The sequence below is a fragment of the Perissodus microlepis genome, chromosome 10 (assembly GCF_051167445.1).
Source record: "Perissodus microlepis isolate ML-2025 ecotype Zambia chromosome 10, ASM5116744v1, whole genome shotgun sequence".
Lineage (NCBI taxonomy): Eukaryota > Metazoa > Chordata > Actinopteri > Cichliformes > Cichlidae > Perissodus > Perissodus microlepis.
Window position 1 is genome coordinate 29169984 of NC_140470.1, and position 26657 is coordinate 29196640.

Here is a 26657-nt window from a genome sequence, read left to right on the forward strand (position 1 = left end):
GATGGCTGCCTGAGCGCAGGCCTCCTGTCACCTGCAGCGACGCAGGCCGGGCAGTGAATTATTAATGGCTAATATCATTATGTAGGCACTGCTTGTCATAACAATCTAGCCTGGTGGAGGGAAACTCAATCTGCTGCCCCTGCCCCTGTGCAGACAATGCTTTTTAATTATTGATATGGACTAATTGGCTACAGGATTCGCGGGGCACAGTTACTTTTGTTCCCTTCACAGCTCGCTCTGCTTCTTCAAGAAACAATCTTATTAGCAGGCCAGCCCTCCCCGATGCCCCATGTCAGCAAATTAGCAGGGAGGACGACCCTGCTCATCCCTTTCTCTCTCTCTCTATCCCGCTACTCCTGGCTTTCTCTCGCACCTCTTCTCCTTCTAGTCTTACACCTCTTCCTCCTCCTCCTCATCTAGCTTTTTTTTTCTTTTTCACTTAGAATTTAAGATTCCCCTCTTCCTCCTCTCCTCACCTCGACATTGCACACTGGTTAATTAAAATGGAACAAGAGGGTAGACAGTACGTCGACATGGCTGCACATCTCTATTCACAGCACATCTCTACGCTACCACAGGTTCGTCTCAGGCAAGGCTGTCTGCTAATGGACAGAGGAGGCAGGGGGGAGAGGGAGGTGAATGAGGCGGGGAGAGGTTAATGGGGTTTAATTTAGGGTCAGTGTGATGGTCCGAGGGTATGTCTATAGGGTCGTCCTCTCAGCTTTACTGTTTTTACCGTTCGTTACCATCAGAGATGGGTAACGCGTTACTGTAATCTGATTACTTTTTTCAAGTAACGAGTAAAGTAAAGGATTACTATTGCAAAAACGGTAATTAGATTACCGTTACTTTGCCGTAGGAACGCTGCGTTACTGCGTTACTAAAACCGTGATTTTTTTTGCGAGAATGTCTCATGACAGTGACGTAAGCGAGTGCCACGTTCGTGACAACAGCTGTGTGCAGATCAACAATGGACAATATATCGAGTGCGGGAGAGAGGGTGTGTACGTGCAGCGTTTAAAGCGTGGAAGTACTGACCTTACTTTGAGTTTGATTCCATAAAAAGTGACAAAAACATTAACGTCAGTTGTGCGTGGGAAGAAAACTTCTTTTTACAGCGAAAAAAAACCCCCCTAAACAAGCACCGAGTGCGCTACCACGTAATGGGAAATTCACAGAGAAACTGCCGTATCCTTCCACTGACCGCTGCGGCACACCTGCACCAGAGCACACCTCCGTCTACCCTACTCCTGCTTTACAGGTGAAAATAGAGCAACAGGACCGCTGAGTCTTTGATTTTATTTATTTTCTGCTGTGTTTTACTTGCATCTATTTGAAAGACTGAGTGTAAACACAAAAAAAATATTTTATTTTATGTGCTGGAATGTGCAGAAAATAGGTTTAAATGTTAAACTAATTTTTTCAAGTCAGAGAATGTTGCATATAATTAAATTTTTGCTTGATGCATAAAGTTAAAAGATTAAAACTGATAAAACAAGTTAAAAAAAGAGACTTTTCCATTTGATTACATTTTGTATGATGGATTATGCAGAAAAAGTAGAATTGGGCTGAAAGATCTATCGCTTTATCACCTATTCAGGTTGTAAATCGTGTTTTTAAAAGTAACTAAGTAACTAAGTAATTAATTACTTTTGAAAATAAGTAATCAGTAAAGTAACGGGATTACTTTTTTGGGGAAGTAATCAGTAATTAGTTACTGATTACTTTTTTCAAGTAACTTGACCAACACTGGTTACCATACTATTTAATATTAGCCCTATTCATCCCCGCACTTCCTTCAGGCTGAAATTTATTGGGTTATGTTTTAAACTCCAATAATGGAAAAATAATAATCAAAATTCGACAGGTGGCTGCAGATCATGTTGATCATTCCCAAGTATTAAAAAGCATCATTTGCTCTTTAACTCTGCTGTTTGTGAAAATAACCGTGACTGCAATGTTGACTGTTGGGCTAAACATAGAACAACCTTTGAAGGATGCTTTATTAGATTTTCTGGTTTTCTGACAGCAGTGAATTTCTGTATTTCTTGATGTGTACTATAAATTTTCCATATAACACACATATTCTTGATTGTCGTTCACTATTAAATGTGATTTGACTGTCGAACAAAAAACAAAAACAGACAGTGATCTCTGGTGGAGGTTTTGCGGACCTGGTCCACCTACTTTGAGTTGCAGCAGTCAACTGTTGGATTTCCCCTCTATGACTACATAATTAAATCACGTGTTTTATAAATATGACACTGTCATAATACCACTTGATGGCAAACATTCTCTGTTCTACAATAAAGCTACAGTATTATACTGACATTAAATGGAAAAAATTAAGTTCCATAAATTAAATAAATTCCAAAAAGACCAGTAGGCCACAGTTCAAACACCATAACTATTTGTGATGGTCCTGTAGATCAGCTGGGTCTGTTCAAGTTTAAAGTAATGATCAACCCAAACAAAGGTTGGCATGGTGATGTCATTATAATTAAAGATTTTTTTTGGTTTGTTTAAGGCTTCAGAACGTTTCCCCGAATACTCTGTATATAAAAGATGGATTTAGCTTCAGGGTCTGGAAAGTGTTTGGCTCTGCTGGTTAGGGATGGGTATCGAAAACTGGTTCTTGTTGAGAACCGGTTCCCACTGTTTCAATTCCTTGGAATTGTTTGCCATTTTTGCAAACAATTCCCTTATCGATTCCAGTCGCCCCGAATGACGTCACCATGTTGCGGAGCGTCATTTACCTGGCAGGAAACATGGTGGCTCAAACGCTCAAAAGTTTGATTATACTTTATGAGAACGGATGACAACAGGGCAACTTGCAATACTTGCAAAGTAGATATTTCATTTAAGGGAGGAAACACTACGAATATGCAAAAGCATTTGCTCACAAAACACGCGATGACCCTAAATGAATGTCGTGTTTTTAATTCCGCTCCGGACTCGTGAATCTCAACCCAGCAGCGGTAACGTTTGCACGTCCTCTCCCATTAATGCGGCAGGTAAATAATCAACTAACAGTGCATATTATGTTAGCGCGATCTGCCTTATTACAAAACCTGCCATTACTGTGCATTTAGGTGACCATGATGAGAGAGACAGAGTCTGGCTCAGATGCTGGCAGTTCTCGCTGCAGTCTACCGGTAGCGTCTCCTTTCAGGCCAGGATAGACGAATGTCACCGAGCAGTGACTAAGTTTGTGGTCAAAGGCTTGCACCCATTTGCCACAGCAGATGCCCCCGATTTTCAGTAAGTGAATGTGTTTAATTGTAGGCAGGGACATTACTGGATATTCTTGTGTAATTGCTACAGAATAATTTATGTTATACTTTGTTATTGCTACAGAAGAATATTCATTTTATTATTTTACATTTACAATTTTTTTTTCCTGGGGACTCTGTGACACCCCATTGAAGAGCCGTAGGCTGTGGATCTCTTAAGATCTCACTGTTGGGTTTGTAAGGCCATGTTACTCCTAAATTTCTATCTTGTTCAAATAGGAGATATAAAACAAAGTTCTAAGCTAATCGACCTTAGTGTTCTCCTTTTTAAAAAAAAGAATCGATAAGAGAATCGATAAAGAATCAAATCGTTAAACAGAATCGAAAATGGAATCGGAATCGTGAAAATCTTATTAATACCCATCCCTACTGCTGGTTGTCTGTGGTGTGAGTCTTCAACTCACTTGATGTATGACCTCAATGAATACTGTCTTGAAGAGTTTACAGACGGGAGTGTGATGTATGATGATATTAATAATAATAATAACAATTTGCTTAATTATTTATTGATAACAAGTTGAGTCATCTTCCGCATTTGTCGATAAACTGGTCCAAACTTTTACAGACTGGTGGACAGTTTGAACAGTTCCTTTGAGCACAATTCCAAAACAGTTCAGATGGTGTATAAAATGTAAGTTTAAAAAAATGGCAATCTCATAAACCCTTATTTTTTTCTTTTACAATAGAAAGTCAGAAAATGTACCATTTTAAGAAAAGTATTAACTTTATTTTGAACTGATAGAAGCAACATGTCTCAAAAGAGTTTGGATGGGCCAACAGGCCAACTTAAGGTAAGTGGTGCTAAAGAGAAATAGCTGGAGGAGTATTTTTATTAATCTAATTACATTTAACATAATAATTGTATTAATAAATTGATGATATTATGACAACTGGCAACACATACTTTGATTAAAGTGTTTGTTTTTAATTATCTGAAGTTAAAAAGATAAACCCAACAGATTTAAGCTGCAGACAATGCACAATAGGTGAGCTTATGGTTCTAATTTAAGGTTGATAACCCCCCCCCCCCCAAAATATACCACCATCACTCAAACAGAAAGCTGAATGAGAATCCTTAAAAACATTGCATTAACTCAACTACAACAGGTTATTTAGAGTGAGGTCAGTAACATAACTGGGTACAGAAAAAAGCAGTAAATTTGGGAAGATGTTCACCATTATGCGAAGAAATAACTTGTCTATAAATTGTGAACCAATTTCAAAATCATAGCACTCACTGTAAAATTCACTGACTTTAAATATCTCATCAACATTATGATGTCAAAGATTCCAGAAATGTGGAGAAATCTCTGTAGGGGCAAAGATGAAAAACAGTACTGGATGTGATTTTTGAGCCCATTACAAATAGGCACAATTTTGTCATGGAAATCACTGCATGGGCTGAGGAACACTTCCACAAATTCACAAATGCAGGTTAAAGCTCTGCCATGCAAAGAAGAAATCATATATGATTCAGAAACACTGCTTTCTTCTCTGGACCGAAGCACATTTAAAATGTCTTTCTCATGGAAGGCCTTGCTTATTTCAACAAGCCAATTATAAACTACATGCTTCAGCTTTTCAAACAGCAATCCTTTGTCGTAGAATAGTTAGAGTGCTGCATTAACCTGTCTGCAGTCTAGAGCTTTCAAGAAATTTTAAATGTTTGGCCTATCATGAAAAGAAAAATACAACAAAAGAAACCTAGGACTGGGATGGGTTGCCACTCCCAAAAGTCTAGTAGCTGTCTCCTCAGTTCCCAGACATTTACAGACTGTTGTTAAGAGAAGATGGCATGCTACACAGTGGTAAACATGGCCCTGTTCCAACTTTTTTGAGGTGTGTTCCTGTCATCAAATTCAAAACAACCTTGTTTTCTTTTCTTGAAATGGTCCATTTTTTCCATTGTAGTCATTTGATGTTTTCTGTGTTTTGTTGTGAAAGACGTAGGTTTATGATATTTGCGAACTTTGCATTTTGTTTTTAATTTACATTTTTACACAGCATCCCTACGTGGAAGATATTAGTGTTCAAATATTCACTTACAGCTAAAGTAGACACACAAGCACAGAGAACTTCAAAAGGCTTCTGGTTTTTGTTTAACACAATGAAATATAAAGTATTCCACACACAATACAATATGAGTCTTTCTTCTTCTCAGACCTCACGCTACACACCTGAGAAAGCTCCCCAAACATGTCTAACCTCTGTGTGTGTGTGTGTGTGGTGTGGCAGGCCAGGGTGCTTTGAATCTCCACACTGCAGGTTTGCCCTCAGATTAAAAATTTATCCTGACAGTACACCCTGAAATCTCAAAGAAAGAAACAACTATTTTTTCCACCAGAATTAACGGGTCAAACAGCTTCATGTGGCATGAAAACAGCTTCTGTGTGCAAACATGCAAATATGCTGGAAACTAGCATAATCTTTCCACGTGTCCCTGAGAGCTAAAATGTACTAGTGAAACAAACTGATTCGGATGTTCAGAACAGCATTTGAATAGGCTGTTGGTAATCAGGAGGCCTGTGTGTGAGTTCCAGTGCACAGATTTTGTGCAGATTTTATTTTAAGCTATTGACCTGTATGATTGTGAACACTTTTTGATTGTGATTGTGTGATTGTGTACAGTTCTGATGCTCCTCCTTCTCCTTCATGATGGCTGGCCAGTCCTTTTAATGTTGCTGTTTTATGCAAAAACATTTGATGTCCTTAAATTACATAAAGTTATGCTGAAAATCTTATGAGTAAAACATTAAACTTTTATGCACTTTTGAAACCAGCTTTCTGATATGAACAACTGTCAGTACTTATTTTAATTTCTTGTCATATAATGATGAATTGCCTGCTTTGACTTATGACAGACAGCACTTACAGAAATGGTTAAATATATCATATAAACTTTATTGTAGGTGAACGCGAAAAGTCACAGACAGAGACTAAGAATGTACATATTTTAATTTTAAAAAATTCTTTATTCATTTAACATGAAATCCACTGAATAGTGCAGCATTACAATGGCAACAAATGGCATACAATAGTATTATTCACAAATGCTGACTAAACTGCCTTTCTCCTCCACTTGTCTCAGAAATAACAACATTGTGGATGGAGAAGAAGCGGGCAGGCCTTCTGAATTAAAACAGTTACAATATTTAAACATTGTCTGCAAATTGAGATGGGGACTCGCAAATTTAATGGGCCAAATCTTTTTCAAAAATTAAAGCTTTGTTCAGCAATATCATTGCCCTTCCCATCTAATCTTATCTCTTGCAAATCAGATTTCTTTGTTGCAGTGATTTGGTGAAATAAAATCAGGCAGTGGAAACAAGGTGCGTCCGTATTTTTACAATATTCCCACTCTTGATTTTTTTATCATGGTCAGAGATAAACACATCAATTGGTGGCCTTCATTTTTTGCCAGCTTAAATATTAATTTTCTTTAAACACACTGTCGAATGCAAACGACAGCAGACATCTGAAAGTAGGGCAGAGCTGCAGCTGGCAGAGAGAGGTTGAAAAACATCAGAGAGACAGAGCAAGAGAGAGACTGAAAATACACTGATGTAAAGCTGTCAGTCAGAGAGACTGACCAATGGAAAGACAGAAATCAATCAGACTGATGAAGAACTGTATGCATATAAAAAACATATTCAAGTTAATGGACTCTACCACTTTACCATGTGACCAACCTCAGTGGTAGAACAACCTTTAGACAAACATTTGTGGAGTGAAAATTGACTTATAGAGTGACATGAGTAGCTAACATCCCTCTAGAATACCAAGAATCAGGATTTCATTTCTAGTTAAACAGCAGGCACCTTTTGAGAGAACATGTCGCTCTCAGGTCAGGAGCTCAGTGAATTCCACCATGGTACGGCATGATAGGATCCCACCTGTGAAACAAGTCCAGTTGTGAAATTTCCTTGATTCTAAGCTGGTATTAAAACAAAGTGGAAATGATTGGGAGTGACAGGAGCTCACGTAAAATTATAGAGCGGGGCCAGGAGATGCTGAGGCACGTAGTCACAGAGGTCACAAACCTTCTGCAGGATCAATCACTATAGATCTTCTAACTTCATGTAGTCCTCAGATTAGCTCAGGAAGAGTGCACAGAGAGCTTCATAGACTGGGCTTCCATGATTCAGCAGCTGCATCACCTAGTTTAGTGAAGGGGGGATTACTGTAACAGTATTAGGTATAATGTATGGTATTGTTTTTCAAGAGCTGGGCTCGGCCCCTTAGTTCTAGTAAAAGGAACTCTTAATACGATATTACTGATACCCTCACATGCAGATCTCTGACTATATTCAAAGGCATCCACAAACATTTTTTTCTGAGGTTCTTGGAAGACATTTTCGATTTTGGTACAACACCACACTCTTAGCAAAAGCATAACAAACAGCAGCCTCTCGACACCACAGCAGGTTATTTTTGTTGTAGATGTGTGCTTACTCTTCCCATGTAACAGATTTTTTTTAATTTAAATGATTAAAAAAAATTTAAAAATGTCAGTGGTGTTTTAAAACACATCTTAAAACCCATTTTTATTCTTTGGCTTTCGGCCCCACAGAGATGTAGGTTTTTTTTAGGTCTTTTAGTTTTTTAAAATGATTTTACTTTTTTTGAAAGATTTCATTTTATTTATATCTTATGTATTACTACTGTTTATTTCCAATATACAGCACTTTGTGTCAACTGTGGTTGTTTTAAAGTGCTTTATAAATAAAGATGGATGGATTGAAAAAATTGTGTCTGTTGGCCACAAAAATTTAGACTTCACTGCCTTCTTTAATGTTATCTTAATTTTTAACACTCTTTCAATTCTAAGAAACTTGTAGGATAAAACACAAACAACTCAAGCTTCTTCTTTTTGTCACAGTTTGTGGTATCCACAGAGCTACAAATTGAAATTAATTGTGAGCTTTTTTGAAGACCATCACTAAAGTAGCATCATGTCCGTAGCCATACTGTAGCTAACATAAAAGGTCTTCAAAGCACATACATAATAAGTCAAAATTGCAGTTTCTGGAGTGGCCACTTGAGGCTTACTTCAGAAGCGAGTCAGTTCCCTTAGATGCCCCAACGGCCCAGCTTGACAGCATGTTTAATTTTTTCTTCCTTCATAAGAGCCCTGTGAGTGAATTGGTTCAAGGTTCAAGGTTCAAGGTTCTTTATTTGTCACATGCATAGTTATACAAGTATAACACACAGTGAAATGTAGCCTGACACGCTCCTCGACATGTCCTTGCCTGGATGATGCGGAATCTTCTACCAGATTGCAGAAGTTGGAACAGTTTGTTGCCAGGATGGGACGGGTCCTTCAGTATCTGCGCTGCTCTAGTCCGGCATCTCCTGGTGTAGGTGTCCTGAAGCGGGGGGAGAGCAATCCTGCTCCTAATTGTGAATTGTTTTGGATAAATTACCCATTGGGAATTTAACAGAGGCTGTAACCAATAACTACTTGTTAGCATTAGCCGCAGAATTAGCTGGTAACTTACCTCTCCACCTTATTGTTGAAAAATGGCCACTTCCTGCTCCAAAAACAAACATGGTGGAAGTCAGTCAGTTAACACTGAGGTTTAAAAATTCTGAATCTAAAAGCCAGTGACTGACGTCATTGTGACCACAGCCATCGTTTTTGTACAGTCTATGTACATCGTGCAGTTTTGTATATACAGTCCACAACCATTGTTGCCAGGTATTGGCTGTTTGTGTATTTTAGTGGTGGACAGCTCGATCCAAAAATTGATTGTATCGATACCAAGTCGGCATCGGTATCGGATTGGTGCTAGCCTGGTGAGATCGATTCTTTACTTTAAGTTCAGCTCTTGTTTGCAATGCTGTGGTTTCAGCAAAGAAGAAACAGCCAGGTCGCCGGACTTGCCGCTCCTGTGTTGGTATCGGTATCGGCGATACTGGCCTGTATTTACTTGGTATCGGATCGATACCAAAATATGCAGTATCGTACACCACAAGTGTATTTACAATAATATTAAAGTATGACATTTAGCAATATGATTGATGGGTAATAAATTAAATACGATTCTTGGTATAATGACAATGCCACAGCCTTTCATTGTGCATAAAGACAAGCACGCTGGCTGAACCTGTCGCTGGATATTAAGTGTAGCTTAAGTGTATTCCACTTAGAATAGCAGACAGTGGCTTGCACCATATGGACTATACGGTGTGTGCATGTGTGTGTCCGTATGTGTGTTTGTTTGCATCCCATTATGGGCAGTAGTGGCACTCTCATACTGTACAGTGTATGCCACGACTCCCCATTAAGACCTGTCCTGGGACACTAAACCTCCAAACACACACACATATTGGTCTTCATGAAATGGCTTGCCATTTTGCACTTACCATCTCTTCCTCTTCCAAGCTTAGACATACTCTCACATGCACACAAAGACACACACACACACACACACACATAATTATACACATACACATGAATACATGCCTCCAACACACACAGTGCAGACACAACAAGAATCATGTTATGAATGAAGGAAAACACAAGGGATGGAGATAGAGGACTACACTGAATCACACACATGCATGCACACACACATATGTGCTAATGCCGCCCTCCTGCTGGCCTCTGTGGAATAGCCATGTCACAATCAAGAGGCTCCCTGGCCCTAATCTGCTTTTTAGGGGCCCGCCACAAACACTCATCTGCATAATCGGGACGACAAGTGTGGAGAGGGTGAAAGAGCAATGCAGGGAGGGAAGGGAGGGGAGGACAGAAAGAGGATGGATGGAGGAGGAAAGGGTAAAGGGAAGGAAGTTACAGACCTGAGGGAGAAAAGAGTCGTGGCACCAGGACAGAAGAAGGGATAGAAAGAAACAAAACTTGAGAATGAAAAGGAGGGCGAGAGAAGGAAAAAACCCTAAAAATACAGCAAGGAGGAAAGAGGGCTAGAAGCAGGCTAACTCAAGTTGGAGGAGGAAAACAGGACTGTTGCGTGGTCCTGATGGAAAGAAGGCCAGACTAAGTCATAATGTGTGCATGCGAATAGAGGAGAATGAGGTGTGTCTCAGTTATTGGGTATGACAGTCACACCTGCCGCCCCACCTCACCCCTCACCTCTTCCCCCTCCTTTTGCTTCCCTCTCCCATCAGGAGTCATTAACTACCAACTGAAGGGGGGAGGCCATTTTAAATCCTCCCGTCCTACTTACTCTTTCCCCCACCCTCTGCCTCCTCCTTGTTTTAAATCAGACTTCCCATCTTTGTCCTGCTCACATGGTTCTTCTTTCATTTCTGTCTGACCTTCAGATAAACTCAGACTTTCTACTAAACAATTGATTGCCTCGATGCTAAATATATTTTCAATATAGCAATTTGGCTGCTAACAGCCACATAGCCTTGATGTTCTTAATTTGTTGTTAATATAAAGCAACAATGGTTAGTGGTTATCTAGCATTTGGATTTGGACACTAAAACCAGAAACCAAAGTTCTTATGAAGTTCCTTTACTGCCTTACAAGGTTTTCCTAAAGACCAAGAAACATGTAAAATGAAATGGTGTTTCTTAAAAGGGCAAAAATTTCCCACTTTGCTTTGGCCTTTTTTCCTGTTTTATGTTTGATTTTGCTTGAAAAATAGTTTTGCCTAAAACGGACTCCTTAAGTTCCTTTACACATCATTTAAATGCTTTTTCTGCTGCCTTTTCCAAATGCAGATGTATTCGTACGGCCCACCTTTTTCCATTTCTTCCTTTTTCTTGCTCATTGCTCCACACTTTTTCTGTCTTTTGCATATGATATGAGTCACATGCCAAGGCAAGTCCAGTGTTAAAGCAAGCCGAGCAGAGCTTGGGTTCAGGACCCCAGCCGAGGCCCGCATGCAGAGTGGGGATAAACAGGCACATCCATGGACAGGTAATTGAAGGCCCTTTAAAATTCCCACAGAGGACCAATCATGGTTTTCATCTGGGGCTATGTAGGGCTGAGAGGGGCCAGCAGGGGCCTCTTAAATAGAGAAAAGTGACAAGAAGACATGAAGCAGCTCTGAGACCTCAGGCATAAATCTGCACATGGAAAGATTTTAAAGTAAAAGTCACCATAAATTCACCTTGAGAAGTTATGTCGCTAGATTTCAACAACACAAGGTTTGTTACCTCATGTCATTTTAAACAGTTTAATAATTAATATTTATGTTAATAATAATAATGATTATTACACAAACACTGGCCAGCGGATGGAACAGAGACAGACATTAGCTCTAGATGATAAGCCAGAGCACAAGAACTGGCTTGGTTCTAGTGGTTTAAATTTCCACTCACACATCTCTCTTTAAATTTCTATTCACGAATGGTCTGATGCTTGGATGAGTTAAGTTTTTTACACACTTAAAAGTAGCGTGGTTGACTTCCTGCTTCAGTATGTATCATAAATGCAAAATCAAGAGTCCATCATGACTGAGCCACATATTCTATGGTAATATTTGCTGCACAGCACTCGTAGACATGATGCATCCTAACAACTACATGCATATTGCATCACCTCGACATGTGTTTTCAGGGAATATCTCTTTTATGCATTAATATATACTCTCTGGAGTGTTTGGTATAACAGGGCATGATGAGTGATTTAAACACAATAAAACAATCAAAGGGAACCAAATTAAAGTTCAGTGATGTTTCTGAGATAGACAACAATAGGGGTATCCTCACAAGGTAGAAGGGCTCAGGGTGAGGAGTGGCCTACGGCGGAAAGAAATTGGCTTATGGCAGACCAAGTGTTGCTGATTTAATTCAGTGGCAGAAAACATACAATATTTGAAGATTCGAGGTCCCAAGAGGATGAATCCTATTGCCACCGGTAATCCTCTTATTTGTGGCTCAGAATTAAACCTCTGTCTTGATTAAAATAAAAATTTGTTTCAGCAGTGTATCATATATGTAAACTTTGGTAACAATGTTTTTGTTTTTTGCTGTCAGCATCAGGTCACCATTTATCTAACACTTTGTGTCTATTCAGTGATTTAGGGTCACTTCCCATTTGAAGTGCAAGCAATTCAGATCCCAGACCAACCCCCAAACTATGTTACAGACCAAAAACACATGGGTAAAAGGAACATATAAGATATTTGATTATTAGATTCCACCCAGCTGCTGTATTTGAAATAAGCTGTAAAAGATACTCAATCCAGTTAGCAGATGAAGGTACACTGGAGCACCAGCTAAGCCAAATTAGCTACAAATATCCCATCTGAACCTATGGCATGTCATTTTCCCTCATTCCTTTCCAGTCTTACAAACCATCCACCATACCAACACGATTTCTATTACGATCATATCTTCTGCTATAATTACACATTTGTAAAGAGAATAGTTCAACTAGGCAAATAAATACACACTTGAATGTATAAGAAGTTCTGGTAACTCCTAATTTAGCTAATAATTAATTAAAAAAAAAAAAACATATCACGAATGAGTACGTAATGCATTCTGGATCACTCCGCACAATCACATGTCATACTGCAGGTGGAGCAAACAGTGACCTAAAGAAATTTTCAGACTGCCATTCTAACCCAACTTGTCACTGACATGCCACGCAGAAGTGTCGCTTGACCGACATGGACCGTGCTGTCCTCCATGAGCCACAAACCCCTCCTCAACTACTCCTCCAGCTCCTCCCTCTGTGGAAAAAGTTGCATTACATATTGGTGAGGGATCGGTGAGTCAGTATGCGCATGTGTATTTGTGTGTGTGGTGTGTTGCACAAGCTGGGAGTGAGGGGTGGCGTTGGGAGGGTGTTTCCCCAGCGGGACGCATTAACAAGCCCATCCAGTTAAATGTAGCCCCTGCATTACCTAATGTACCGGCCCTTCTCCAGCAGTGTAGGAGACAGCTGCATCCATTATTGATCAGATGGAGCTTCGCCTCTGAAGCTGGAAGCCTGGTGGAGGGAGAGAGATGGAGATGGAGAAAAGGGGGGGGGGGGGGGGGGGGGGGCTATTGGGAGGAGGGTAGAGAGGGAGAAGATTTGTTGTGAAAGGGAAATGACTCAAAGAGATGATTAGGATTTTGCTCTCATCCTGCTGCCTTTATCACTCTGTCTTACCACATCTTCTCACTCTCTGTCGTCCTCAGTCGCGTCTCCTTCCTACTCATCTTCACTTCCTCCCCTCTACTCTTTCACTTCCCATCCATCTGTCCATGCTTCTCTTTTCTTTTAGAGATGATTTGTAAGCATCAATCATATCTCGTGCTGCCTCTATCCCTGCTGACAGTGGCTTGGCGTCAGTCGCATCATCATCCACATCATCCTGACCATGTTTTCTTGTAATGTCTCTATCTTTCGATCATTCAATCGTCCCTCTCTCCATCATCTATCCTTGCAATCCTCCCTGGCGAGATCGGCTGGGAGGAGAATTTGAATTTCACAGAGTTTATGGAGAGGGGGAGTTTGGGCTTCTTATTCCTCTCTTTTGCCGTATTCATTGTTTGTCTTTCAGTCTTCTGAATTTTTGTCTCTCTGGATTATTAAGTAGATGCTGTCATTCAAGCCAGGAGCTCAAAATAAGCATCCACCTAAGATCTTTGGCTTTGCCATCAGCTGTATTTACAGCACAGTGGTATTCTGACCTCTGGCCAATTTGATTCATTATGTCTATCTTCATAACAGCTGTCCTAGACTGAACTCATTTGGCCTGTAGGCTCACTCTTTTAAGTACAGTGCTGTATAGGGTTATATGCACTACATTAAAAAAAAAATACAATAAAAGCTTCAACGATACATCATATGTAGAGACCAATCCTGCACTGTTTTATCAATCTGGGAACTCACTGCCCATATTTCAGGGCATCCAGTTTCGCCAAGACAGAAACCAGAAAGTGTCTGGTACCAAAAAATGTTGTCTTGCCTACAGTTTCTATTAATCTGTTTATGAAAATTAGCACTGCCTCAGTCACATGTAATCATCTGATGATGATTCAGTCCTTTCAAGTGATAGATGGAAACAACTGTCAGGAGCACAAAAACAGAGTCACAGTCCATTTGGCCATTAGGTGCTAACAGTGTACTGGTATTTATTAACGTGTTTGCCAGCTTCATTGTCTATGTATAATATTGTAACTGTACATATTTTGAACAGTACAGTACAGTGTGTGTGTGTGTGTGTGTGTGTGTGTGTGTGTGTGTGTGTGTTTGTCTCTGCCTTTGTATGAACTAGAGTTGACCAGGGGGAAGGCTGAATTATTGATGGGAATTTCAGCGCAGAATCGTGAGACAGTTAGTTTTAATTTCCCATTTACTTAGAATAGTGAGAGACAACACTGTGCTACCTAATCAATACAACACAGTGTAGCAATACACACTATGACCTGCAGATGAGGACCGCTGCAAATGTACATACAGACACGATTCAGAATAAAAACATCCTCCACAACATGGAATTGCAGTACACACTACTTCTGTACGCGACACTGGCTGAATTTCTCACATAGATAAACACAGCTTACTTCATTATTCATACTGGCTACTTGTTGGTTAATCCAGGCATTTGTGTTTTGTAATCAGGGTATTTTTCTTCCCAGATGAAAACACTGGGCAAATGTAAAACTTGTAAATGGACTAGTTCTTATATATTGCTTTGCTGCTCTACTTGAGCACTCAATGCCCTTTACACACCATGCCTCATCTATTCACACCCAGTCATACAAGCACTTTTTTCTACATGATACTTAGACATGCAGACAAAGAAGCCACAAATCAAACCACCAGCCTTCCAATTATTAGAACACCTGCTCTTCCTCCTGAGCCACCACAAGTGTAAGGTACCTGTTACATAATGTCAATTAGACACAAAAAAATTGTTTTCTGGTTATACGTGTGCACATAGTGGCAAAGCAAAAGTCAAATATTCTGTCCTGAATTACTGTTTCTATCTAGCTTCTATCTATCTGCATTATTCCCTTCTCACACAAGCTGTAGTAAGTGTGTGGATTCAGCTGATCTCTGGAAGTGTATGGGTCGTCTGTACCAACAATTAGCTGTGTTGATGTGCAGAACCTTTGGGTGACAGAAGCTAAAATGATCAACCATCTGTTTCAGGCAGATGATGGGTTATGGTACTGCATTATAAAGGAAAATTCACTTTAATTCAGTTTTTATACATTCAGGTAGTTTTTTCATTTTTAAACAATTAAAGAGTGAATTTCAGTGTATAAATCATTGCTGTTCCATGAAAATAAAGCTTTAATTCTTTTAAAACCCTCGCTCCCTCCACCTTCTCCTTCTTTCACTGTATTGATCTCGACCTGAAGTTGGACGATGATCGGAGCTGCTACGCCTCAAAGAACAATTAATTGTGCATGTGATCGATGTTCATCCAGAAATCAATGGACACTCGACTTTTCTCTCTGTCTGTTTGAATATATCAGGGTTTGTGTGTGCATGCTTGTGTACACCGGGTTAAAGGAGACATGAAAAGCTGCACATATAAAGGCTAATTTACACTTTTGGGGGATTATGTTCAAAGTCTATAAAAAGAGGTGGGCATTTTTCCGTGTGACTCACCTACAATGAAAAAATCTAGGGTAACATGTTTTAGCTTCTTAAAATATGTTTGTTCAGCATGTGACTACAGCTGAAAATAAATGCTTCATCAACAAACAGTTGTATGTAAGATATAGATATCTGCTTTTTATTGAAAATATATATCAATTTTATTGAAATATATCAATAAAATTGAGTGTTTTTTTTGATCCAGTAAAGACCAAGGAATTTTAGGGTAACAAAAAATTACATTCATTCACTATATAGTGCATGTAAATGAGTGTGTGAATAAACAAATGTGCCATGTATCCTGAAATGCTTTAATTACATGGCACAGCTGACAAATTAACAGATCACCCTTTTGAGTATTTAATAGAAAGCTCTGAAAAGTTGCTTTATCGCCACATAGTTTATAATTTACCAGTTTATATGAACACTTGGCAAAAAAAAAACAAGAAACTTCTTAAATCCAATGCAATCTGTCAAATCCTTACCTGAAGGTTTCAGTGTTCAGTTTTTAATGATCTCTTGGGATGTTTCTTCACTTCTTTGTTTTTTCTGTCCAGCCAAGTTGATTTTAGGAAACAGAAACCACGTGGGTCAAAGTAGAACACAAGAAACTCATTCAACAACGTGCTCTTGCACAAAAAACACTTACTGAGATTAAGACAAGTGAAAATCAGACTTGCTGATACGGTTCGCCCGCTGTAGAAACTTTTTCAGGCCTGCTGCTTCTATTTTTTTTGCCCTCCACTTGTCCATTTTTCTCAAATGCAGACAAATCTCCTAAGTATTTTTATGCACAAACCCACAAAAAACAGACACATTCTTAGATGCAGTTGTGGGTACAAATACACCAACTCCATCTCCGTGCTGCTAGTCTCTCTTTGTTAGGAGGTAAAATCAATCATCCATCCTCGCGGATGAGACAGTTTGTAGAACCACAGAGCAACCTTGGAATTTTGTTTTCTCCATTAGAGCTTTTTTTTTTTCTTCTGTTTTTGTGGTTTATATTTCAAAACTACTCGATGGATAAAGAAACTGTAAGGAAACAGAAAAACTATACACCCAAATAAAGAACGATGTGAGGATTACAGATCTTCAGTGTGTCTTGAAAAAGTTTTTCCTAAATTACTAAAAGTTTGAGTACAGCAAGAGCAACTCGGTAGGTCAGATTTAAAAACGTAACCACAATAATATTTTTGGGACTTCAAGAAAAGTAGTAGTAGTAGTAAACATGGTGCAGACCTTTGTTTCCTTTGCAAAAGCCCAACATCCACGACACCTACTGCTACATTACTTTAGTAACGTACAGTAGTCTGCAGAAGTCTTGAGCCACCCTTCATTTTTTTGTTATATTTTGCTAGACAATTGGGGGAAAAGGTCCAGTGATTTACTGAATCTTGTACACACACACACACACACACACATAGATATACAGTATATAATCAAAAAAAGAGTTTGTACACGATTGAAAGGCAGTATTTGGTATGACATTCTTTATTCTTCAGGAGCAACTTGTCTGTATTGACAACAATCCAAAAATTTAAATTTTGGAATTATCACTTCATCAGACCTGTTTCAGCTTATTTTCAATCCAGTTCTTGTGTGACTTTACGTAACTAAGTCTTTTCTGCCAGTTCAGCTTCCCTAACAATGGTTTCTTCACAGCCACCTTCGCACCGAGTCAATGTCTGAGGGTTCAGTGAAGAGCAGATGTGTGTGTGTGCTGGTCTATGTGCATGTTCTGGACCTGAGGAGTTTCCCGCCTTCAAGCTTGCACACCTGGTGGCAATCACACACCTGCAGTGGATCAGTCTTTACTGGGTTGTTCCCCTGGAAGCAGTTAGTGAAGCACTGTGCCGGTTCTTGTTTGCATTCATTGCAAAGTTATATCCACCATATATATATCCATGTATTCACTATATTCATGTCTGTCTCTGTGAGCAGGATTTGGAAATTGCAAGATGTCGAGTGGTGAACTGACTCTGGAGTGGATTCTGAAAAAGTGACAGTCTGGATGGAAGGAAGCCCTGTGGAGACTGCATCTTCCAGCTGCTTAGACCTTTTTGAACTGTGTTTTTGCTGTTCACTGTAAATAAATGCACTGTATTTACTGGGAGTCCTGCTTGTGAGTCTTGCCTATAAATAGGTCACCTTGACACTCTCAGGTTCTGTGTCAGGTCTTTGAATTTCAGATGCTGGTCATCTGCACATTGCTCACCATGTGGAGAGCATTTAAATATTACAGGAACATCTGGCTAATTGGTAGCAAGATATATAGATAAAATTAGTGCCTCAAGACTTAAGTGAAGAAAGAAGAAATGACTGAAAATAATTCAGAGCAAGTACAGTCCCTGAAACGTTGAAAATTTGTGATATTTTCTTATCCTTGTGTAGGAAATCAAATCTTCTTGTTTTAAAATATGCAAACCAGCTTCATATCAATAGGATATTCCTTATATTTTGTACAGTGACATTTCATGTGAAGTTTTTAGTCTCGTAATGGAGGCAAGAGGAGATGAACAAGAAACTAAAACCTAGGAGAGAAATGGAAGAGACTAGATGAGGAGGAGGAGGAGTGCAAGGCCACCCAGCTGAGTACCCTCATGAAAAAGTAAACGGGAAATCTTCACCCAGGATGGGGTGCTTTCCTCCTGCCACCCACCAGCATTGGAGTGTGGGAGGTTCGTAGAGCAGGGGTGCCCACTTTCCTGCCTTGCTAGACTGAGGCGAACCTCAACCGGCCCCGATGGGCCAAAGTCAGACTGAGAGGATGGATCGAGAGATAAATTTTTGATTTGGGAAGTGAAAAAATGATAAAAAATACATTATAAAAATACATGATAGCACTATAGAGTCTTGCTTTAAAAAATGTGCTTTCAACAGATGAAATGAAATTTAAAAAAAATTCCAAGACTAATTTTTAACTAACCTCAATTTTCAAATTAGACACCTCAAAGCAAACACTGCAGTTAGATTTTGTTCCACAGTACAAGTCTTCCCAAATGATATTTAACATGGTCATTTGTACGCCATGACATGAATACGCAACTAATTAATTAATTTCAGCTTTATTTGGGATGAGGATGATGATGGGAGGATGGATGATGGACCAAAGGATTAGTATAAGTGAGGGCAGATATATTAAGGAAAAAAAAGTTGAAGGATTAAGTTTAAAAAAAACAAAACTAACTCATCCAGTGCATGGGAGATGTCCGTGGCCAGACGACATCAAGTTAAATATTAATGAAATGTAACATTTTTGCAGTGAGGTAATTTTTTTTTCCTCTTCTTGGTCATAGTGGTAGCAGGTGTGTTGTCACCTCCTGAAAAACTCACAAGATTTACACACACACATACACACAGCACTTATATTGGTCTAGACAGGACTGAGTCAGACATGCTGTGTGTGTGTGTGCTTATGGAGGCCATTTGCAGGTAGGAAAATGAACACGCTGGGGCACTCAGTGGGCAGCTGCAGCCTTTCAGTGTGAGAGATGCACCCTAAGCTGTCAGTAGAGAAGGAATCAAAAGTGTTTCTCTTTTTTGAAAAACAATGTGGTGACACTGAGAGGTAATTTCAATCATCTTAGATTTTAGAATGAACAATATTCCTCTTCTCTGCTTCATCATGCATTTTATTGATCACCAACCCATGTTTTCATCTTACATGATGTTTATATTTTAAACACATTCTGGTGCTTTCTGAACTGAAAAAACTTGACTGTGCAAATTAGCAACTATTACGATTGTGCACTTTTATTTTATTTATTAACTAAAGTATAACTAATCAGTTTTTTTCTCTAGCAATTAACCTAACCTTAAATGCAAAATACAAACTTCCCAACTAGAATACCGACCTTGCTGAGAAGCTTTCAACTTACCCCACTACTCGCTCTCCAACCTTTTAATTCACAATAGTGTCATTAGTGTTCTTTATAAGAGGATGTTATCTCGCTGATGATATATCAAAGGAGACCTCAATCCCAGCACCAACTGGCACAACAGTAGTATTTGCCACCAGAGGACATAAAGGACAGCTATGTCACTAACAGTTCAAGACATGCCCATCAACATATGTCTGATGGCAGCCATAAGCAGTGGCCCTATAGTTTCAAACAACTCTTAGCTTGTTATATATTGTATAAAGGAGCTATATAAACTATTCTTAAGAGACTATAACACCAGCTTTGATCAGTAACTTAATCAGAACGCACCACAACAGGCGACCAATGAGGTGCTTGACTCAGAGTCATTGTTGTACTTTGCTCTTGCGTCTTCATAACATGTAGAAGGACAAAGTCTATAATAACTTACCCAGATCCCAGCAGTCCCTCAAACATTACCACTTTGTCCGAAGCTGATGCCAGAGACATGTACAAGGTGTGCTTTGCCGTCAGCAAGGCTGTTGATATCTAGCATTGCCGGGGGCAGTGCATTAATGTACCAACACCTACTTGGCTTATACAAAGCTTAGGATATGAATTTGACTTCTTGACTCCAGTTTGGTAATGCTTTCACTCCACTTTTCACACTGAAAGATTTTATTTTAGAGGCTACAGAGCTTCTTCTTCCATATCTGGTCTGGTGAAACAACCCAATGCACCCTAGACAAACACAATCTTTTTATTTTATTTGTACTTATTTGTACCCAAACAGTTCATGTTTGGGTCAAATGAATAAAATGCAGAAAAACGAAGGGTAGGGGGCAGATATAAATGGGATAGTGGCTTAGACGAAGTAATGAGGCTGCTGTTTGAGAGAAAGACTTGATCTAAAGAAAGAAAGAATAAAATGGTGGTGAGAGAGACAAAGAAAAGGAAGAGAGAGAAGGAGGACAAGGCCCACCACACTCAGCTACAGGAAAGACTGCAATTAATAATTTACATCATCTGTCACTGTGCGCTCCAGTGGACCACTCAACAAACAGGACCCGTAATTTAAGGCTAAAACATACACACCAACTTACACGCATATATGGCGCACACACACACACACACACACACACACACACACACACACACACACACACGCACACACAAAAAAAGAACGTATGCACAGATTTGCATTAAAATACACATGCGCAAATACACATACTTGCGTGCAAAAAGTTGCACACCCACACATCCGACACTGCAGCTCACCCCTTCTTCTCCAGTCCTTCCTGCTGAACTTCTGGCTACAAGCAAAACAGCAGAGACCAAACGACAGCTCTGAAACCTTCTTCTCTCTTTCTGTGTTTCATATCCCCACCCAGACCTCTGTCTCTCTGAGTCAACATTCCAGGAAGTGTTCTCCTCACAGCCCTGCTGCCTTTTGTTTCTGTGGCGGCCATGTTAAATTTATGCAGTGTATGTCACCACTAGCTAGCACCCGACAGTAAATATTTGATATGTTTCCCATCGCTTACGGAAATTCCCCCAAGCATTGGATTAGACCTGTTTGGGGCAGACCCACTGCGTTAGCCACCATGTTATATTTACAACGTTTGTTTTGGAAAGTAAAAATCCAGTGAATACCCATGTGGAAAGTCACAATTGATCTGGTGGGTCTGCACCTAGTTATTCCGACAGAGGTATTTTGAATATTCTAGTTTTGTTTTCTAAGTCATGGGCTAGTTCTAGAGTCATAGATATAATAATACATTGTAATTCATTAATCTCAATTTGTCATTAATAAGATCTGTCTGTCATAAATCATAAACTTTATACATACTCAGTGCATATATTGAGTATTTCCCATTGTTAATAGACCCTCCCTGCATTGAATCATACTTGTTATTAATCTCTAGCTCTCTTCCACAGCATGTCTTTTATCCCGTCTTCCTTCTCTCACCCCAACCAGTCACGGCAGATGGCCCCGCCCCTCCCTCAGCCTGGTTCTATTGGAGGTTTCTTCCTGTTAAAAGGGAGTTTTTCCTTCCCACTGTCGCCAAAGTGCTTGCTCATAGGGGGTCATATGATTGTTGGGTTTTTCTCTGTATGCATTATTGTAGGGTCTACCTTACAATATAAAGTGCCTTGAGGCAACTGTTGTTGTGATTTGGCACTATAAATAAAATTTAATTACATTTAACTGATACAAATAGGAAAATACTCTGTTTTAAAATGGTTTTTGATACCACAGGGACAAAAAACGACAAAATTAATGGGCTTGTTTTATTTATATATATATATATATATATATATATATATATATATATATATAAAAAATATATTTAGATTTAACCACCTTTGCCAACATGTGGGATGTAGAGATTCTGGAGTAAGAAAAGGCTTTTTATAACTCATTTAGTACATTAGCAAGGAAAGCTGTGACGATGATGGAGAGGGGCCAGCCATGTTCAGGCTCAGCAGCACTTTCAGATTAGCATCTGTAAGAATGGCTGAATGTAGCAGAATTAACCAGCTGCTTTGCCCATACTCCACTTTAGTTTTTCAGTCATATTTTGTTCGCCCTTTGGATATTGACAGTTAACCATGTCACAAATTGATATTTAAAAAAAAAAACAGGAAGTAGGCCGATGTATCTGGACTTACAAGCAACAGTTTTTTCATCATTCTTTCTCCATCTCAGCAGATATTTTACCAACAAAAGGACAGCATTTAAATATATATATATATATATATATATATATATAAATGCTGACGAGATGATATAAACAAGTGTCTCCACTTTAGAGAGCACAGAAGTCCGGGCATGAACTTTTGCACCCGTGCACGTTCAGACATGTTTGTGTTGCAAGCACACCCGGATCATCAAGTTACACACTCCTGAACACAAATGTTTGTTGGCCCTAGTCAACTTGTTTTGATGATCACACCATTTTTCTTCCTTCAGCAATGAGACACAATATGTGTAATGTAAGTTTTCACATGCGCACACACATTTGTTGCTGTTTTCTTCCTCTCCAAATATTTAAAGTCATTAACATATTTTAACTCTTTTGCATCACCATAGATGTTGGGGAGATCACTTTGTGATTATTATTGTTGTTGGGTTAGTTCTTAGTTGCGCTGCACTGCAGCATGTGATTAACTTCATCAATAGAGCAGTGTTTGACAGCCTTTCGCCATTAAGCTATTGCTGGTTTTTATGTTTATGTAAAAATTGTTATTGCCATTAACTTTGACCATCTGTTGATCTCTAGCATCATCATCCATCAGCACAGCCCTAATGTGTAATGGTCCTGGCTATGCATCAATGTGATTGGCTGGTTTGACAACTGCATGACGCGGGTGTATAGGTCTGAGATAAAGTGTGTGTTGATAAATGGTATGCTGTGAGTGGCATCAAAATGATAATACACTAATAACAAAAACACGAGCAATAGTGACTTTAAAGCAATGTGTAAAATACATAATTCATTATGGATTAATAACTGATAATCATAGATTATAGTTTATACTCCACCAGCAGAAGATTATACTAACTGAAACCGTTGACTCAAATCTTTACTCTGCAGAATGAGTCATTGTACATCCATCACTATGCGACTCATCAAATGCTTTTCTTTTTAAAAACGCAGAAACATAAAACAGGGAACAACAGTAGAAGAAAATAGCAGAATAAAAAAAAAGAGAAATCAGACTTTTAAAATATACATAACGACTGTTGGCTTGAGAAACCACCTGAGTCTAACACTAAATTTCATCATGTTAAATGACATCATCTAAATGACATCATGTGTGGTAAAAAACAGGCTCATAGCTAAAAGAAGGGAACTGGTGTCAGAGGCTGAGAAGTGATTTCTCAGGCTGTAGTCATACTCTGAATAGTTTATGAACAGCTTGGCAGATAGAGTCAAACTGTCTGTTCGGTGGTTTTTACAGCAGGGAGAAGAGATGTGAAAGAGGCGTTTGGGCAACACATTCTGTGGTAAAAGAAGAGAAAAGTTGTGAGTACATACAATGTGAATATATTAGAACTTGCCTCTACATTTTATCTCCAGCATCACACCCACAGAAACGAATTGTTTAACATTTTTGCAATCAGACATTGAGGTATTCTCTTATCCAGTATCTTGTATATAACCTAAACAAACATTAATCATAGCATTGCAATCCTACTTTTCCAACAGTAAGTAGTGACTTCTCAAACATAGGTTAGGATTAAGATACCAAATACTTGATTTATACCATAGGAAATTAAATATGTACATAAATAAATACTGCGTTTGAAATTGATTACTTATTCCACAAGAAAAAGTTTAAGATTTTGGGTCTTCTGACTCTTGAAGAAACTGCTAATATGTAAAGACATAACCTTTTTTCTGAAAACAGACAATATTTGTCACTTCAAATTAAAAGTCACAAAATTGGGGAAAGGGGAGTGGGGAATAGGAGGAAATATAATGAAAGAATTTATATATGTATTGCCCACTTCTGCACTTGTAAGAAAAAGAAACATATAGCATCTGGAACACAAAAATTAGAAATTACACAAATACATAAATCAAAAATCTTAAAATGTGCAAATGTGCAGGAGGCAGACGGAGATGGAACTAGGACAACTGCACAATTCACAGCTCCCAGGAGCACAGAAGACCTGAGGCCCCACATCGCTGTGACATCTGTGGGTCCATTCAAACAAGAGAAGGAGGGAGGCCCCAGATGTGGTACAGTGGGGTACAGTGACTAAGGCCTCGGTCACACAGGCCTAGAGACATGTCAGTGACCCACTGGCAATAATTGGTCGCTCTGGTAAAATGTGCATTCCCCAACCAATCAGTGAGTAGTAGCTAAAGGTTACTGACTAACTGGTGAAATCAGTCTCAAAGAGGGTGCTGCACCAAAAACCTACTTGTGATTGGTCTGGTTGCTAGCAGGTTGCTGTAGTTGCCTGTAGTTCACATGCAGGAAGAAACTTCTTGGACTGCCTTACTGCTGTGGATGAACATATTTTAAAAAAGGCACAACTTTAACTTTGATTATTCATAGTTTCTGGTTTGCACTAGAGAACAATATGATCAAATCCTTAGCTGAGCTGTCATCTGCTGTACAAACTATGGGAGACCGTGGCAGGCCTGCTTACAACCAAAGTAACCGCAGGAGAGTTTTGGTGAGGCGCCTTTTTCATGCTACAGACTCCTAACAATCTCTAGAAACTATGCACAACCTGGTTGCACATTATACACTTCTCTGTAAGGAGCAGTGGTTACCAGTGGGCTCAAGGTGCATGGAGGGAGCTCGAACTATTGGTTGCCAGATAGCTGTTAATTGGTCTCTAGAGTTGTTATTAAATGACAGCTTCTATATTTCCATCTAATATGTAGCAGCTGTAAGAAAGTTGACATGTAGAGTTTGCTGTTGGAAATAAAAATAAAAAAAGTTTTACAGATGTTGCTTGGCAGCAACAATACTTCCCGGTTAGTTTTCCCTTTTAAGATGATCTGACAAGGGGAAGTTGAGTCTGTGATAGAGCTCATTTGATGTTAAGAACACAACCTTCCTCACAGCAGTTCCCACCTCACATCCTCCGTCTCGCTGCTACGTGTCTGGTGTGGTCTTGATTTAAATGTTTCCAGGATCAAAAGATCAGAAGAATTAAACAGCAATGGAATCAGTGAGTGTGAGCTGTCATACAACACAGCAGCACAGTCGAGACTTTCATAGCCTCAGGTCAAACACACAATTCAAGAATGCCTGTAGCGCAAACAAGCAGCATCAAAGGCTTCTCTCATAATGTTGTGTTTGCAGTATCTTTCATAGTATTGTTTTTCTTATTCTTATTCTTATTATGAGTGTACATATTAGATTCATATAGCAGTATGCATTAGTTCCCATCTTTCACTACAGAATAAATGCCATTATTGTTTTGATTTAGAAATGTAATCCAAGCAGGGAAACAGTACTCAATCATCTTTACCATGACATAAACTATAAAGTTGTGATTATTTGAGCGTGTACGGAGGGAGCATAAAATATTTTGGGGGCAAGTCTAAAATATTTTTCATCAATTTCATACATTTAGTTTTTCTATTTAAATCCATTGTTGCCATTGAAACTGCAGTTATGACACTCACCCCACTCAGCTGATTAGAGATTGTGTCTTGCTGTTCTTAAGTAGCTCTCTCAATGTGACATGAAGAAGGCTGCTGGGAAGCAAGATTTACATTTCGAGTGCAGTATCAGTTGGAAGCTAGCTGGTGAACATGGCAGGGGATTTAGCTGAGTTTATCAATGATTTGATGGGGGAAAAAAATAACCTAATCTGTTTCTGCAAGGGGTGTAAAGTATAATATTGTATAATAATATTGATCGCAATGCAGTCCTTTGCAAACATCTTTACTGTCACTTTTATGTTTTCGGACCAGATCTAGCAAACAGGGCATTGACAGCATGTGAGCACAATCCCTAAATAGCCCTGATAGGTGTGGTTAATTTTGCAGGTGATTTACAAAAGATGCGCTGTTTTCTAAACACAGGTGAAGTCAGTTTCCTTAAATATAACATGCCTAACCTGCCAAGAGCCGCCCAATCTACTGTGGATTCCAATGTAGGACTGTAAATCATGTTGTGTAGCGTTCTTATAACTTACATTTTTACATTCTGTCAAGCAATAAAAACAAACAAATGCCTGATTATCAACATTTTATTTCTATAGTCTGGTGGTATATACAGTACTGCCATTATTTTTCTATGCCGGTATGTTTATTAAAAGAAAAAAAAAGATTTTCATATTTCTCATGTACTGTCAAAGTGCATGCAGCTGACTTTGTGTGGTTCCATCACTGATTACAGTCATGTGTTGAGCACAGCTCATGAAATCACTGTGAAACTCTTGTACCCTTTTTGTGTTTAATTTGAGAATAATACAATGCAAAAATGTGTTTTTTAAGTTTTTTA